The sequence below is a fragment of the Pezoporus wallicus genome, unplaced genomic scaffold, assembly GCF_028554395.1.
Source record: "Pezoporus wallicus isolate ANWC-B61680 ecotype Strahan unplaced genomic scaffold, APGP_CSIRO_Pwel_v1 contig_7274, whole genome shotgun sequence".
Lineage (NCBI taxonomy): Eukaryota > Metazoa > Chordata > Aves > Psittaciformes > Psittacidae > Pezoporus > Pezoporus wallicus.
In genome coordinates, this window is record NW_026637137.1 from 1,224,235 (window position 1) to 1,243,356 (window position 19,122).

A 19,122-nucleotide genomic window follows, 5' to 3' on the forward strand; every position below is an offset into this window, starting at 1 on the left:
ACTGTGTAGCATTACATTGTGGTAAAGTGGCATAGGAGTACTGTCCATGTGTCAAGCAGTCTTTCTACTCAAGGTCTTCTGATAAGTCTTCAGTTAGAATACTTTGTACAGATTTGGTGCTGTGTTTGAGGAAACGAGCCACTGAAAGAGCCTTGAGAGGACAATAAGAAGAACCAACACTGACCTGATCTATAAGACAGACTGAAGAAGTTGTAATTTAAGGAGAAGAGCCTGGTGACTAAAGTTTCAACTATGTAAAAAAACTGTGAGGGAAAGGGGGAAACCCAGCTATGACAGTAAAGGATTTCATCTGTAGCAAGTGAGGTTCATAGCAAACATCAGGAAAACTTTCTGAAATTGAATATAATGAATGCTAAGAAATGTGGAAACAGAAAGTTTTAGGAACAACTTTGATTAACTCCTGTCAAGAAATGAATTATGGAGCACTAATCCCACCTTTGGCAAGAAGATGTAGCGTATCTGACCAGACATCCTCTCTGCATCTCATTCTGTGATTGCATCCAATAGTCTTACCTTACTGAGCACCTTTTTTTTTTTTTTTTCTGTTCTTCTCCTTTCCTTCCTACATACAAAGATCAACAGTGAGATTCCTGGAGCTTTGATTTTCACAAAACAGCATGATAAATTGTCAGCCTTTTGAAGTGGTTTATAATTCAACATTTTTTTTTTTCCTGATAAAAGAAAGGCTTTTAGACAGCTTAAAGATGAAAATAATTAATACTGCTGAAGAAATGAGAGAAAAGAATGCCTAACTGGATCTCTGCTTTAGCACCTGTATGATCAATGCTTCAGAATAGAAAATATTCAGAAAATTCTAATGAAGTGTTTTGATACAATTATATATTACTACCTGTAGCAATGATGATGGTACAGTATAAACAAAAAAGTTATAATACAATAATTAATGAGTTTACAGGCTTAAATCACTTGTACACTGTCACTTGTCTGTGTTCCTTCAGAGAAAATACAATTATACTTATTGCATGAAAATTAAAAAAAGACCCTCTATTGCTATGCCTGGGAGCTTCATCTTGCATTTCAAAATGTATCATTATACACATTTTTTTGTCACTTTACACAGATGAAGAAAGTCAACTTGAAATCTGGTAATCAGATTTATAGTAATTGTAGTAGCTATGGTATTTTCTTATTGTACTAAAAAGATATGAAAATTTTAAAGTAGTTCTTATTACAAATGAAATATTTCCTGAAGAATATAACATACATTTCCATTGGCAAACCTCGTCAAGACTATCTTGCTTTTAGTTCTATCATAAAATACTAATTTCTTTGAAGTACACAATGTTTTTTTATCTTATATTTGAAATAGTTAAAATATTGTATAAAGGAATAAAGAAAGGTAGCAACATCACATATGAGTTTTTTTCTGGTTAAAAGATACTTCTTATTGTAAAAAGCCCTGTACCTTAGGAGTTTTGCCTTGCATAGTGAGGTCTTTTGTCTAATTATAATTTATTTTCTTAGATATTACACATAGATAAAACCATTGCTGTAATAAAGAAGGCATAACAAGAACTGAGAAAATGCAAACAGATAGACAAAAGGTTTGCAAGGGAATAAGACATTGATGTAAAACAATTAAGATTTCTGTGAAATTATTTTTTCCCAATTAAGAAATTATGCTCAAATTCACAGCAGTCTTGGCCTATACTGAGTAAATGTAACTTCAGGCCTTAATTCGAGTCCAAATTCTTCTTACGTTCCTTTTCATCTTCACTTCAGTTAGTCCTTATTATGGAGCTGAAGTGACCTCAGACTATAGGATAATTGTTTTGAAACTTAGAGCTAAACCAGGCAAGTTAACTCTGACATTGTTACAAAACAATGAAGACCACTATAAATTTTTCTTGCATATTCTCATTGGCCGATTTAGCTTACTTATTTAGTAAATGGCATAGATGCAGACAATAGCCAGGTATGAAAATTAAACCTACAACAATAGTGACAATTTCCAAGAGAATTTAATTTCCCACTCCCCAGCCCCAGCATTTAAGAATTCAATATCTAAGGACATCCTGCTACAGTACAAGAATATGACAAGTAAAATGTTTCAATTCCTAGGAATTTCCAGGGAAAGGACAGCTTTAGAAAAGCTAGAGTTATTTTATTTTCTTTCTCTAAATCAGCCTTTCTTGAGAAATCTCTACTTGTTTAGAAAGACTAAAAAGTGGACACACTAATTAGAAGAGCTTATGTTAGAGTCATCAGGGCCAGATTCTTGTTGAGCTTTTCTGTGCTGTAAAGTAGACAGCTGCAAGGTGATAATCTTATAGAATAGACATGATGTTAAACCTAGAATAGGCATGTTAAACCTAGAATAGGCATGATGTTAAACCTAGAATAGGCATGATGTTAAACCTAGAATAGGCATGATGTTAAAGGGCAGTGGCTCTAAACACCAGGTTCCTGAAAAAAATAGTATAGATTTTTTCTGTTCCTACTCTTAAGTTCTGTGAAGAAGTCTAACAGTTTCTTTTGAACAAGTGTTATAACATGGATTTGTGGCTGATGGGAGGTAAACATTGATCCCATGGCACTTTATGTCCAGAGTTCAAAGAAAGGGTGTTTTCTGGCACTTGCATTATCACCTTTATCCTGGAAACAAATATTCCTTTGCTGTCTGAGTTCTTCAGCCTAGTGTTGTACACACCACAGGAAGCCATAGACCCTATATATATGGCTGCTTCTCAGTGCACAATTAAATATATTTGCTTATTCTACTTGTGATGACGCTGAAGCAGTGTAGTAGGTAAACAGTTTAAATTTTTATTCAGCCTTTTTGACCATATCATTTAGACCTGGCAAATATATGCAAGCATCCTTTTGTTTAAAGATGTATATAAATTTAAGATCATTTCAGGAATCAACCCAGCCATAACACCACAATACTAATAGATATTATTTCTATATACTAATTAAAATGTGGCTTTATCCCAAGACGCAGGACTCCCAATCTTAAAGAAATCTTTATTAGCTAATGTGTTTCCTGTATGCAGCCGCTCATTTCTTACTGGTCCTAGAATGCTGTTTGCATTCAAGAGATCCTGAGATTAGGTGAGATATTATATTTCAATCTTTTGATATCACCTGGTTATTTTTTATAGGAGTAGGTTAGGAATCATTAACAGAGAGGAGGAGGTGGTGTTGAGACAGTGCATATGTATCAGGAATGTCTTCAACCAGGTAGCTGGAACTGGTTAAGAAGGTGGAATCACAGCCTCAGCTCTTTCAGATGCACAGCAAGACAAGCCTTCTTTCACTGTGAGTAATGAGTCTGTTAGCCATTCAAAGTGGAAGACCAACATTTGTGAAAACTACAGTCCTGTTTAGAAATGCAAATGTACTGCAGTGAATATGCCAAGTTACTAGCAACAGAGTCCAAGTGATTTATAGGCAAATTAATGGACCAACTTGAATTCATGGGGCATAGATTAATTCTATATCGAAAGTATTTCTCAGTTTAAATTGCCAGTGATATAGAAGCCTAAGTGTCTGCAAAATTTTTCAAGACAAAAAGTGTTCGGCAAAACTGGAAAGAATAATTAAAGAAATGTTGAAACTTTGCCGAGTTTCAGCTAAATTTCTGGAAAATCTTTCACCTGCCTCCAAAAGCAGCAATTCGTATCTGTGCAGAGGTATAATGCAGTTTTTTCTTGCTGGTATTTATCAATGTGCATGTGCAAAATGGGGATGCTTCCTTCCTTTCTTTTACAATTGTAAGTCTACAACACTTCCAACACTGACAGGATTTCTGCATATTTGCTGATATTCAGCAACAAAATTACATTAATTCTGATCTATGTTGTTAATTTGGAAACTGCCCACAGTTCAGTGGTCAGCTCTTATTCAGTGCATCTTTGAGGAAAAATAAGTTTTGGGTTACCCAATTGCAGATATTAATTAAAAATTTCTTGTTTAATTGGTCTCAATCATAATGGCATTGCCTACTAGACCTAAATACCTGTACTGCAAGCCTGGACAAAATAAATAAATAAATAAAACCATAAATAAATAGATTTTAATATGGTATTAAGCATGTATTAAAACCACCCTTTGAAAGTTTTTGGTCTTACTTTGTACAGTGACATATACACAAACCCTTCTGTCAGCACAACTGAAAATAATGCATCATTAAAATCAATTCCTCTGAGCTTTGTATATAACTCATGACATTTTCTCTCTTCAATTCCAGTGTCATATAATATACAAACTGCCCTGATTCTACACTTGGCCTCTGAAATCTCTACAGGAAATACAACCGCTGATACAGTGAGCCCTTCTTGTTACTATTCTCTTTTCATAGAATCTCAGTTTGACAAATGGATAGATTTTGTTTTGGTCACATTTCTGAAAATCAGCTTTTTAGTGCAATATAGTTAATTTCTACTGCTTTTTTCTTTTGTACTTTTTCTGATTAGCTCTTTGTATTTGGTGTTGGTGTTGGTGACGTGTACTTATATCAGGACCAAATCTTATTTGGATAGACCTTCCTATTCTGCCTCAGAGGTGTAAAAAAAACTTTTGAAAGGATTAAGGGATCATATATTATTTCACCATTCTATGGAAACCAGTGTGTTAGCACATCCGTGATCTCTCTGAGGATTCAGTATTTATTCAATCACTACTTCCTTGATTCGTTCTGACCTTTCACTTTATTTTTCCCAGCGCTTTCAGTTGTACCTATGCACATCCTGGCATGCAAAGCCTCCCTAGCCCAGATTCACTTTCCTTGTTATATGTTAGCCTCCTGCTCTGATTTCTGCCACATACAGCTAAGCTGTCTAAAGAGATGTGCTCTCCCAGTTGTGCTGTCTGGGATGGAGCCAGTTTTGTTTTCTTCAGTAATACCTCTCCTGTCCCTGACCGCTATCATTATAGACTCAGCAATCTGGGAGCCTTTTGCAGTTCCACTTGTGTATGTTATGGCTCGAGCCATGGGGCAAGTCCCACTCCTCCCTTTCCAAGCAAACTTCTTCCTCAGTGAACATGTTTCTATGGAGATTAAATTTGTTGGTGTTTTCCAAAAAGGATAATATTTACACAGAAAAAGGACTGATATCCTAGTGTGTGCAGCTCAGCAGGTAAGAAGTTGTGTAGTACTTAACACTTTCATCAAAAGCAGTTCATCATGACTTTGAAGTAGTTATTTGGAATTAATGCAGCCTTTACTTGATTTCTTTCTTTGCATCATTTCTGACAAGGCCTGATTTCTTCCTGAATAATGCCAGTGACAACACTTACACTGAAACAGACAACAAAAAAAACCCTCCTGTTTGATGTGATTTTATTTATAATTGTATTGTTCTGATCTTGCACAGCTCCAGAGATCTTTCTGCAGCAACTTCTCACAACTTCACAATTTTCTCAGCAGTCCAAGCCAAGGTATACAAGTAGGGCATAACAATTTGGGCTTTGAACCCTTGGACTAAGACGCCTAAGCCTCAGTGTAGGCAGAAAGGTTACAGGGACAAGGGGTTACAGTGAGCTTCTAGCCTCTTGTATAACAAGATCTATGAATTTGGAATGAAACCCCACTAAGAATGGCTCCATCTTGGCATGTGAAATAATTCATTGGAAGCATGGTGAATAAGATGTGCCCATCTTTTTTAAATTCTCTTCTTGCTGGGGAAACTCTTGACCTTTTAGCACTAGTAAACTCATTTTCATCTTCTGAATAGTCTCTGAGTTATTTGATGTATTTTACAATGAAGTGAAGTTGTCTGGAATGTCACTAACCTGAAATATGATTGACCAATACCCAGGAAAATAAAATTTCTTGTTTAGTACTGTGGAAGTCAACCTGGCTTCTTACAGCAGTGGAGTTCTCCTTAGTAACTACCCACATACAAGCAAATATTGCTAATGATTCTTGTTTGGCTCTAACTGACAGTGTTCTAGAGGGAGATTAAAATCCACGTTACTGACCACTGTTGTCGGCTTGCCCCTCTGATAGAGGCTTGCAGGGACTTCAGATGGTCCTGTATGCCCACTGTTTTCAGCCTGGTTCACAGCTGAATTAAATACCTCTCCCAGGAGTGGCCAGAGAGACTGTGGGCTGCAAGAATCCCACCATTGAGTTTTCAATTACCTTCACGAATCTCTAAGAAGCCTAATTTAAATTGTTTGTCCCATACCCATCCAACCTCTTTTACCTCAGAGAATTAATGTGATAGGCCTCTGAAAGCAATTCACTAATGATTGTAAAGTCTCTAGAAGCCAGAAGTTGAAGGGCTGAATTTTTTATGTGTATAGTGGAGAAGTCAAGGTAAATAATACACATTTTCAGAGAGCACTATACATTTACTATTAGATGTTATTCACTTTGGAAAGGAAATGCCTTTCTTCTAAGCACATAAATAATTATAGGAGGTAAATATTAGTTGTTATTCTTTGTGAAATTTGAGGTATGGTTTCTCTTTGTCTGAAAAACATTATTCAATTCCTTGCAAAATATTTTTCAAATGTCAAAAGCTTTTTATCAAAAAAAAGTAGTGAGTGTTTGAATAAGGAAGAGGAACAGAGAGATGCAAGCTGTAGCACAGCATCTCATTCTCTGAATGATGGCAAAGCATTGCTACTCTGTGTGTGTCTATGTGAAGGCACGTGCATAAATCACTTGCTCAGGTGAAAAGCTTACATTAGCAGTGGTTGTGCCAGCTCAGCCACAAAACTCAGAGGCTGACACAAAATGGCAAATATATTGCAGCATAAAAGGTCACTTCAAAAATTTCTGACAGTCTGTAACAGTAGAAAGTCAAAACTCAACAGCACATTGCCCTATTTAGCTCAGCCATGCTACTACACTCTCTCTATGGACTCATTATCTAAAATAATTGCATGCTCTTTTGAAATCAGAGAGTCATTCAAAGATCGTATTTCCCATTTTAGTAAGAAATGAATCAAGCATAGCAAACAGCTTATTTTATTCCAGCAGTCCTTTTAACATGCAAATAGTAGAGTCTTTCAATCAACACACTTCTGTTTACGCCAATAAAGATAATGCAGGAATAATTGATAATTGTCCAGTTTAGGAATTGTGTGCTTAAAACTTGCCTGTTTTTTCACCTATGTAATAATAAAAGATCTAATAAAAGGCTTTTTTTCGATAACTGTCCTCCTATTTCTTCCGGGTGTCTAAAAGAGTAACAGAATCTTTACTGACTACTGATGTGCCAATCTCCCTATCCTGTCATATATGAATTTCAGCCACACAAAGCTCTTTTTCCTAATTGCCTTGTTTTGGAAAACCTTAAAATATTTTAAGAGAAAATGCTGTGAAGAGCAAATAGACTGTGAAAAATGTCTTGTGGATCATAGCTGAAAGAGAAGAAAATATAGAATATCTTTCCACAGCTCACCACAATACTTCATAAATCTAATAAAATCTGTTCCACAAAATGTAGAGATTCCTAGAAGGCACTTTCTTTCTCTCTCAATTTCAAAAGCTCCTCTTGACAACCCTTTAGACTAAGGATTTCTTGGAATCTATTTTCTCGTTCTTGTGTTACTAGCCCATCCTATTTCGAAACACACAGACTCTGCACCTCACAGAGACCTTTATAAAAGCATCATACTGCCTCTACAAAGACATTTTGAGAACCATGTTCAAAAGGATGTCAATGTCAAGGGACCTACAAGTCATGATCTTGGCCAAACCTTAAACCGGGTTTCGTCAGCAATATGACATCACACAATACATGGAATTTTAGTAGTGAGGTTTGCTGAAAGCTTTACCATGAATTTAACCATATTTCTTAATATTTGAGAAATATGTGCATCTGGAACAGTCGCAAGAGATATCAAGACTAAATGGAGAAAGAGTATTTTATGCAAATGGGACATTAATGTTACTTTAAACATTTAGAAGCAAACGTATTGAATTTGTGTGAATTTATATGCAGTTTTCTTTAATAGGGTATATCATAATAGAACATTAGGCAACTCTGAATATATTTATGGAGAGACCTTAAAATAACTATACGTTTTATATATATATATTTATATAATGATTCGGAGAAAACTCCAGGAAAAAACTTGCCAACAAAGTTTTCAAGCTGACAAGCAGGTATTCTTTATTGAACACGGGGGATAGCTCCTCCTAACGTGTGTCCCCATATTGCGACACAAGCAGCCCTTATATAGTCCCTGGGCATACATACATATTCATGAGGCTACATATGGATTACATCATTTTCCAGAGCATTCTCTGCATGCGTACAGAATTGTGGTGGTGGTCTCTGAGGGTCATTTACTTCTTCCAACAATCTTCATCACTTCTGGCAGCCTTTGAAGCATGCGCAGTAGATGCTTATACCAGCTTATTTGGTTCGTTAGCACCAGAGACATAATAATCCTCCTGTCCTCCTGCTTATCAGTTGGTTTAACAGTAGCGCATCCTGGACACCTGCCATTCCCACATGCTCCTTATCCCTGTGTCCTGTTCTTCTAGACTGTTTTTCTTAAAATTATGTCACATAACGATTTATCTTGTACAAGAATTCTCAGTATGTTCTCTAGCTTCACTCTATTTTTTTTTCTATGTATCATGCACCTCAGTAATTTTCCATTGCTACTGTTACAAAGCCATCAAAATTAACATTACTTAAAACTGATTCTAAAGGTTTATATATTCCATTTTGTAATTTTGTCCCCACCCTTGTCTCAAATCCCCCCTTTTTCCACACTTTTGCAAATTCTTTTGCAACACTTTATATACTATCATTGCCATCTAAAGTTTTTTTGAAATAATTTCCAATATTCCTGCAACCAGTTGTCTCAACCAGGAGAGATTAGGTAACCATGAAGTTAACTTTTTTCATATTTCTTCACAACCCTAGGGGGTGTCATCCATGGCCATTTCATGAAATATCTTAGTTTGTTTCCAAATTTCCTCCAGATCTGTTTCAATTCTGCCACTTTGGTCTATATAGGAACAACAACTTTCATCAATTATGGAACAAATCCCTCCTTGTGATGCCAGTAACATGTCTAGAGCCATTCGGTTTTGTAATATCACCTTAGATAGGCTAGTTACCGCTTGTTGTTCTGTCTGGATTATTTCAATAGTTTTACTTTCCATGTCCTCTATGGTTGCTGAGATATTTACAATTGCCTTCTCTAATTAACTTTCTTCCAAAGATGGAATTAACCCTCTTACAAAACTATGAAATGCAGTGTACCATTCAATAATAGGGTTAAACTCTTGCTTAATCTGTTTAGCGAGACTTCTAATCTAGGTCCCGGAATGATACCTGTTGATAACAGTAAAATTGTGTATTACAGAAGCTAAGGTGCATTCTCCATTCCAGTTGGGGGGTAAAGTCTTATAAGCATTTTCTCCACATAAACAAGACCATCCTTTCCCTTTAGGAATGGGCCACCACTGAACTATGATACCATCTATATTAATAGTATGATTGCAATTTGAATGGTGACCTACATCTGTGGCATTTAAACAAACATGATCTCCTACCCTGTTTTCTGATGTAATATAACTTTGTGCTCAGGTATAATATTTATTACCTGGATTAGGATTAACTATCCCAAATTTTAACCTTTCTCTTGGAGGTAGCTTGCTAGTGTTCACCCACAAATTGGTCCATGAGATAGTGTTAGGAATTGAAACGCCAGTTAATGGAAGGTCTGGATTTTCTCCTGATTTAGGCAACTGTGCACACACCCAACAGTCACTATGATTAAACATTCTGCACTAATTTCAGGTATAAATTCTGGTCCCAGGCTTGTGAGCCAGTTATCATATGAGTCCTGGAGTTTTCGCCGAATCAATAACTAGCAATTTATGTTTATTGTGAGTTACATTCGGATTCAGAGACTGGATGCATTTCAGTGCATTTCATCAGTTAAGATCATTTTTATAAGAACTGAAGAGGAAATAGCTGACATTTTTTTACAAGCAAGACTGTTTAGAAAACAGAAACATATTGTTAAGTTATAGAACGAATGAGACTTTTAAAGACATTGTGTAGCTGCAGAAATACTGATAAAGTCATTGGGGGTCAGAAAATCTTGGCTTGATCCTCTGCTACTAAATCATCGTACTTTAAACCTAACAAGAAAAGTCTTCATTTTTAGAATCATAGAATAGTTAGGTTTGCAAAGGACTTTAAGGTCATCTAGTTCCAAACCCCCTGCCACAGGCAGGGATACTTTCCACTAGACAGGTTGTCCAGGCCCTGTCCAAGAAGGGCTTACAAAGATGCTGGGGAAGCACTTTTCATTAGGGACTGTAGTGGTAGGACAAGGGGTAATGGGTTCAGACTTAAACAGGGGAAGTTTAGGTTGGATATGAGGAAAAAGTTCTTTACTGTGAGGGTGGTGAGGCACTGGAATTATTTGCCCAAGGAAGTTGTACATTCTCCATCCCTGTCAGTGTTCAAGGCCAAGTTGGTCAGAGGTTGGGTGAGATGGTTTAGTGGGAGGTGTCCCTGCAGGGGGGTTGGAACTGAATGATCTTAAGGTCTTTTCCAACCCAAACTATTCTATGATTCTATGATTCTACGGCCTTGAACGCTGCCAGGGATGGAGCATTCACAGCTTCCCTGGGCAACCCATTCCAATGCCTCACCACCCTAACAGGAAAGAATTTCTTCCTAATATCCAACCTAATTCTCTGTTTCAGATTGAATGCATTACCTCTTGTCCTATCACTACAGTCCCTAATGAAGTGTCCATCCCCAGCACCCTTATAGGCCCCTTTCAGATACTGGAAGGCTGCTATGAGGTCTCCACACAGCCTTCTCTTCTCCAGGCTGAACAGCCCCAACTTTCTCAGCCTGTCTTCATATAGGAGGTGCTCCAGTCCCCTGATCATCCTTGTGGCCCTCTTCCGGACTTTTTCCTATGGTTCCATGTACTTTTATGTGGAGGACACCAGAACTGTACACAATACTCCAAGTGGGGTCTCTTGATACAGTAGTACAAAGTTGTCTTGGATTCTTGTCATTTTGTAGACAAGTTCTGAATACAGTGAACAGATTCCTGGGTTTATAAATGGAAATTTTATTCTTGCAAAATAAACCAGAGTTCTCATGTGTTTTGCTTTGTGATTTGTTCTTTCTGAAAATTAATTAAAATGTTGAAATAAATAAATCTTAGGCTTTCTCTTGAGGCTTTCTCTTTTTGGCATTTGAATTGCTAACCTCTCTGATGCTGCACACATAAAAACCAATCCTTTTATTTCTGAAGAGAAAGTTTATGCAGAAAACTAATTTTAACCTTCTTTTCTGATTCCTGTGACAATAGTCCTATATCTGTGCAAGCAGAACTGTCTGCCAGGAAATTTCTCAGATGTCAAGAGTCAAAGTGTAAGCATTAGCAAATGTAGGTTTTCTGTAGACATCAGAGCTCAGAATAATTTTGTGACCTTTCAGTTAAGTATGTCATGCATAATATATTTGTTTGCTTTTATCCTCAGTTTCTATTTTGGCTTCTCTGTGTAAAAGCTAAAAACTTGGAATGCATCTAGCTCAGCAAAAATAAGATGAAGGATAATGTATGAATTTGTTTTATGATACTTTATAGAACTAAAAATTACAAATTACGATAATTTATGGCTGTGGCTTATATCTACAAGCAGACTCTCACATGTTTGAATATACCAGCTAGCATCTACTGGGCATTTTTAAAGACTTTCTTTCTTTACTGCTGATGAGAAAAGGTCTGCATGTTCTTCTATAAAAAGTAATGATAGACTTGTTCTCTGCTAAGAGGTATATATGTAATATGTACAGTAATAAAAAAAAAACAGCACACCAAACAAATCAAATCTTAAGTAGTATTCCATAATATTCTGCAATATTATGATTTCTCATAAATAAAAATAATAATAAATTAGACACCAGAGGTAGGCTTTGTCATACTTAACTTTAAAGGTTTACAATGCAGAGTTATATAACTAAGCTGAGCTCCTTTCATAGTTGGTGGAGAGGACTGAGCATTTTTGAAGAGCTATTCATCTTTCAGACATCTACCTTAGGGTGAGGGTCATTGTGCCCTGAAAGTGTCTAATTCTCTCCAGCTATGAAGGAACTGTAGGATGATTCTTGCAGTGTAGGCAGTTACCAGAAATAGGTGCGTGCATTCCTCAGACGTGTGGGATACGATATGTCCATTCGCTGAAAGACTTTAGCTAAGGTGAGAATGTACAGTGCTTTCCAAAGTATAAGGCCACCTAAAGGTAGCTGTAGCTTACGACTAAGAAACTGCACCTCAGAATATTTTAATTTCTGACTACACAGATGTCAAGCAGGAAGGCATTGGAGCTGGATTAAATCTAGACTGTTTCTTTGCCCTGGTGCCCACACCTAAATTTCTTTCTGGAGGATGGATGTAGCAGCAGTCCACATCATTAGGCGTCCAGATGAAATTTTGTCACCTTCAATTCAAATTACCTTAGTAATACAATTACCAGGACAGCAAAAGCAGCTGATCCCATGACTTGGCTGTGCCAGAAATGGTGTGTCCTTCACCTAAAAATGGCAGGTTTTTTTCCTGGCTGAGAGTCCCACACACACCGCTCTGCACTGAATGTCATTTTAGGCTGCAGATTAATATTGCATTGCATGCACAGTGTGGTGCAAGCAAAGTATTTACAGTGAAGTAAATATACTCAGATCTGTCGTCAGAATGATGATGTTTTCAATCCACTTAGAGTCAAAAGTGGCAAGACACTTCCAATTTTAATCCCTTTATCTGCTGTTATTCTTTTATAGCCTATAGTCTTTATAAACTATGTATTTTAAAGCATCTTCTTAGCAGTCCTTTTAATAGCTGTATGATAGATTCAACTTTTCCTCAAATCCTCATGTACTGACTACATGAGGACAAACCTATAACTTAGATCAGATCACATAGGTAAAAGTAACAGACAGTGTAATTTCAGGTATCTTTTATACACTGGGATCAGTGGGTCCACAGCCGTGTTATCCCACAGTTCCAAATGGACTAACGCAGATCCAAGAAAAAGTAGTTTGCTGCTTAGACATGATAATAACTAACTGAAGAAGACTCTTGCTTTTTAATATCGAGGTGTAAGAAAGGAGACTGGCTTGTGTTTTGCATCAAGAGGTTCTGGTTTATTGCAAAAGGCAATCAGGCTCTACACAGTATAATTTAAAATGCTCCCATGGTGTGTGGGAATTAAAATCCCACCAGGCAGTTTACTAGTATTGCTGCGGAATAAATTCTCTTTCAGGTACCAAACTAGAGATGGGATCAGCATTTTGGGAGATCGAGGGAAATAATTAAATTATATGCTGAAACAAGAAACTTGTAGGAGTTGCTCAAGCGAGTGAGCTTTATCAGTCCTTTCTAGGATCCAGTCACATGACTCTACAACATCACCAAATTCTCAAGATAAAAGAATAGTGTGGAGGCAGGATTGTAAAGTAATATGCCTTTCCTGACTGCTAGAGAGCAGAGGAAAAGAAATGAAGAGATGTAAGTCACAATTGTCTTCCTTCCTAGCAGAAACTGCAAAAAGTAACCTCATGACATCCTTGTCTCTAAATTGGAGCAACATCAATTTGATGGATGGACCACTCGGTGGATAAAGAACTGGCTGGATGGCCACATACAAAGAGTTGTGGTCAATGGCTCAATGTCCAGCTGGAGACCAGTAACGAGTGGTGTCCCTCAGGGATCGGTGTTGGGACCGGTCTTGTTCAACATCTTTGTGGCTGACATGGACAGTGGGATTGAGTGCGCCCTCAGCAAGTTTGCCGATGACACCAAGCTGTGTGGTTCTGTTGGCACGCTGGAGGGAAGGAATGCCATCCAGAGGGACCTTGACACACTTGTGAGGTGGGCTGATGCCAACCTCATGAAGCTTAGCCATGACAAGTGCAAGGTCCTACAGCTGGGTCGGAGCAATCCGAGGCACAGCTACAGGTTGGGCAAAGAAGCGATTCAGAGCAGCCCTGCAGAGAAGGACTTGGGGGTGTTGGTTGATGAGAAAATGAACATGAGCAGGCAGTGTGCACTTACAGCCCAGAAAGCCAACCTTATCCTGGGCTGCATCAAAAGGAGTGTGACCAGCAGGTGGAAGGAGGTGATCCTGCTCACTCTGCTCTTGTGAGACCTCACCTGGAGTATTGTGTGCAGTTCTGGTGTCCTCAACATAAAAAGGACATGGAACCATAGGAACAGGTCCAGAGGAGGGCCACGAGGATGATCAGGGGACTGGAGCACCTCCCATATGAAGACAGGCTGAGGAAGTTGGAGCTGTTCAGCCTGGAGAAGAGAAGGCTGCGTGGTGACCTCCTAGCAGCCTTCCAGTATCTGAAGGGGGCCTATAGGGATGCTGGAGAGGCACTCTTCCTTAGGGACTGTAGTGACAGGACAAGGGGTAACAGGTTAAAACTTAAACAGGGGAAGTTTAGGTTGGATATAAGAAGGAAATTCTTTCCTGTTAGGGTGGTGAGGCACTGGAATGGGTTGCCCAGGGAGGTTGTGAATGCTCCATCCCTGGCAGTGTTCAAGGCCAGGTTGGACGAGGCCTTGGGTGACATGTTTTAGTGTGAGGTGTCCCTGCCCACGGCAGGGGGGTTGGAACTAGGTGATCTTAAGGTCCTTTCCAACTCTAACGATTCTATGATAACTTTTTGGTTGTTTCTTGTTAAGGTTTTCCATTCCAGGCTATAGGTGTACTCTCACTCTTATCCAGATTTATGAGAATTTTAGTTTATTAAATCATCTCAGACAGGTTCTTTTCTCTAATTTGACAGCAGTCCCAACTTTTTCCCAGTCACCAAGCTAACCTAATTCAACATATAAGCTGCTAACATTTAGCATAAAAGCCACAGTATCGTACCTGTGTACAGTATTGTTTCTGATTAACAAATGTTTTTGATTTCCCATTAACTTTAGCAGCTGAGGAAAAAATGCTCTAAATATTCAATCTGATGATGTGCTTGAAGACTTGACAGATGTGTGAGAAATGTTTGAGAAAAATGTCTCTCACTGGAATTCCTGAAATTCCTTTGACATAAAGAAATCATCAGTTTGAGACTTCAAATATTTGAAGACACATACATTTTGGGGAGGATCAATATGGAAAATTACTTATTTTTCCCATGGTAATGTGCCAAAGTATGTCATCCTGTATCTCTGAATTATGTGTCTTGTCTGTCAGACTATTTTTTCCTATTTTCAGCAGTATTTGTACATTCAATCATAGTGTGGCTGCAGGAGAAAATTGGGCTTTTCACTTCTTATATGCATACATTTGTATTCTTATATATATAGACCTTTCTAGATATTTTCTAAAAGGAACAACCATCAGATACACCATGAACCACTTTGAGAGGGAAACCTAGAGCTCTGAAGAAACACAAGTTGTAGTTGCAGGAGTGAGGAACTTTCACCTGGCCACTCTGTCTATGTAATTCAAAGTGATGTTCCTTGTATTCCTCATGGACCAATGCACAATCAGTTTGCAAGTGAGGCTGGTTGTTACAGTGTCACCATTTTGAATTTTCTGTGGGAAACAGCATAAGAAAATGAAACTTTCATAGGAATTCCCCAAACAAAAGCAGATCTCTTTTGGTCAGTTTTAGTCATTTAGATAGATGATCCGTTACCTGAAAGATGCTGGGGATTTCATGCCAGGGATTCTTCCCTTAAACATTACTGTATAATTAGAAAATATCTGACAGAATCAGATTAAAATTAGCTATTACCTTCAATTGTTCCACATTCAGGTCTTCAACATCTTGTCTATTTAACCATAAATTCTCTAGTGACATGAATTCAGAATGAACACTCTTTCCCAAGATATTGTAAGAAAATGAAATACCTCAGGGATTTTCTGGTAAGTCAATGTAACATTTTGAAAATCTCTGAAGAAAACACAAAATGGGATTAAAGACAGAAGATTAAAATAGAGAAAGGCAGGGACAAAAAAAGAAGGGAAGAAAATGTAGGACATGAACAAAAGTGTGGATTGAAATATAGTACAGAACTGCAGACAAGCAAAGATTAAGCAAACTGTAGACAGAAAGCAGAAAATGTCCAGTCATTATGAGATTATAGAAAAGCAAAAACTGCACAAAAGGAACACCAGAAGCTGAAAATAAGGATGATGTTATGATTAATTTGAGATCACTGTCAAAGCTTCAGTTGATGACAGAATCAGGATATAAACACACAGAAAAAAGTATACATCTATATAAAAGCATACATATGCATTAAACATACAATGTATAGACATATAGATGTATCCACATATATATTTGTATGTGGCAGGGAAAGCTGGAAAAAAAATACATATATTCTTACAGCACAGTTATAAAAATAATGAAATTTTAATAGTGACACACCTGAACATATTGAAAAATAGCTTAATTGGGTACTGACAGCAGTCTGGCAAGAACAGCATATGTGGATTTATCTTTGTCATTCTTTGTCAGAATAGAAAAATGTCTATGAAAAGACCTTGAGTAAAGACAGTATTCTATATTTTAGAATCAAAATTCTAGACTTAAAACATGATTCAGCAACTTCAAAGATAATAAAACACATTTTATGATTAGCAAATATCTCCTAGTCTGGAGACTGGTGTGCTAAATTATCAAGTTTGAATAAAGCTTCACTTTTGTGTGGAAGTTTTATCAAATGAAGATAGCCAGCAGAGTTAATTTTCTGTCAGCAGCTGCTGTACCTAGTCAGGCGGCCTGCCCCAAAATGGAGACAAAAAAAAAAAAATTCTTTGTGGAAAACTTGTTTGAGAAGGTATGCTGTGAAACTTGCAAGGTCTTCTTAACAAGATGAGAAGGATATGTGTGTCAGTGTGTCTAGCAAACCAATTGTCTTAAACTCAACCCTGCTGGAGTCCTGGAGTGCCATCTTGCAAGAGCTCATCTGTGAGAGGCTGTCAGGCATTCTTGCAGGTCTTTCAGCCTTCCCTCACCTCATGGATGCCAAGGCAACCTCCTTCTGTGGCCTTCCCTTTGCCTCTGCGCACCCATGTTCTTTTTTCAGGGCAATAAATTTGGCTGTGGAGAGACATGCTGTCTTTCCAAGAACATCTCTTGAAAAGAAATTACTTCACATTACACTTAACAGTGAAATAAAAAATCCTCTCAAGCAGTATCCAATTTAGTTAGACAGCCTCTACAGGTAGTGTCTCTCCTGGGACATAGTTCTGCTAGAAAATTATGGACTGTACATGAAGAAGCATTTGTTCAGAGATGTTTCATATTCAGAAGATACCAGAAGAGACTCTAGTCAACATTTTAGTATCATTGCACTGAAAATCAATTGTACAAGGAATGAAGAAGAAGTGTCATTCTGGAAGTACAAACAGTTAGTTTGGTGTGTTTTGCAGTAAGTCATTCAGGTATAAAGGTGTTTGAAATCTGCAAAAATATAACCTTATAAAAACATTGATGCACAGAGTTTGTTGAAAAGCAATGATTGCAAACAAAACCAAAAACAACAAAAAAAGAAGCTAAAAGAAAACCAATTTGATCTAGTCACATAAGCTATTGCAGACTGCTGGTTTTGTTTACCTTTATTGTAGTTCCCAATGTTTTTCCATCCTACTGAGATGTTATGCGTGTACACTTCAGAGAGAAATGATAAAAGAGAATTTTTTTTTTCTGTTTGAGAAATAAAGCTTTGTTGTTTTTATGTGCTGCATTACTGGGTAGGAGTAAAAACAGAGAGCAAACAAATATATGCATTGCATAGCCAGACTAAAATGTCCTGCAGCAGGATTGAGTCTAGACCGATATGCTACGTTATCTGCAAGGGAAAAAAAAAACGAAACACTGAAGGCATCAGGCTACATTTCTTTAAAAAAAAAATTCTCTTAAATCTGCAGCATCCTCAAGTTTCCACTTGCTGTTTCTCCTTCATATTTTTGTTATTTGAAGTTCACATTAAACAGCTTTAATAATTGAGTTACATCTTCTGTTTTTGTATGTACAACTGTGTCAGGGACTATAGATAATGGTCTGTGGTGAAACACACAAAGATAGAAAAGTACTGTTTGTCTGCTTTGGCTTCTCCCCAGAGAGTCCTGCTTTGGCTGCTCCCCAGAAAGTCCAGCTTTGGTTCCTACTTGGAAAATTCTGTTTTGGAACTCCTGAGAAAAGTCTCAACCCTTGGAGACTTTCCTAGATATTGCTGGCCACTTCTTCCCACTTAGGCTAGCCCCCTGCATTGGAATGAGTGTGCATTTTGGTCAGTATTAAAGCCTGAGTCTCATGTGGTGGGGGAGAGACAGAACCTCATACCCTCCAGGTCAACGTTGCCTCTCTGGGGATGCCCGCTAAGGTTGAGCCTGCCGCCTCTGACTGTGATGATGATTCTTGGAGCTGGTTTCATGATCACCTTCACTGGGTCCTTGAGGCTGGTAAGATAATCAAACATCAGAACTGTCCTTTACTGTATCCTTTACTATCTCTATATTTTCCTATATTAATAAATTATATTGGTAACTTATTGACAAGTTTATTTCAATGCATGTTTGCAATGTGCATTCTTTTTTTACATGCTTGCATGATACTTTCTACTTGCAAAAATATTTCAGAATCAACACATTTCAAATGTCTATACAAAGACTTTCTTCAATGAAAGCAAACAAATAAATTTTTAAAAAAGAAATTAACAGAAAAATGAATCGAAACAGCTTAAAAAGATTGGTGACACTAACAACTCAAGTGCTTGAGTTCTTTATTTCAAGCAATTTAACCAATGAGATGTTTTCATCTCATAGCAAAATGCTCACAAAATAAACATGATTTTAAAAAAATAAGTATTTCTTTTGAAATTCAAAAGACAGGTGTTACCAGCATATTTGTGCTACAGATGAAGTGCTTGCTTATTAACTGTAATCATAGACAAAGAATAAAGGATGCATTGTCCTTAGTTCTGAATATTCATGCTCATGTGACACCAGAAAAATTTTCTAAAACCTTCTCCTCTCTGTTTTCTGCACCCTTCCACCTCCCCCCCCCAAACCCCACAAATATGGCCACAGATATTTTGAGGTACAGTTCTGCTTCTGCACTTTTTTGAGGGAAATTACCTGGGTATTTGAGAACTGTCTGGTTGGTT

The 19,122-nt window shown here is 37.4% G+C and overlaps 1 long non-coding RNA gene across 1 annotated transcript; it reads right to left on the minus strand.

Annotated features, from left to right (window-relative positions):
* Positions 1–15,267: 15,267 nt before the first annotated feature.
* On the minus strand, positions 15,268–17,773 carry LOC130596250 (uncharacterized). The gene is made up of 3 exons (XR_008971490.1): positions 16,970–17,773; positions 15,741–15,899; positions 15,268–15,538 (listed from the first exon to the last, which is right to left on the minus strand). It is a non-coding gene; the product is annotated as an uncharacterized LOC130596250 (long non-coding RNA).
* Between the last annotated feature and the right edge of the window lie 1,349 nt (positions 17,774–19,122).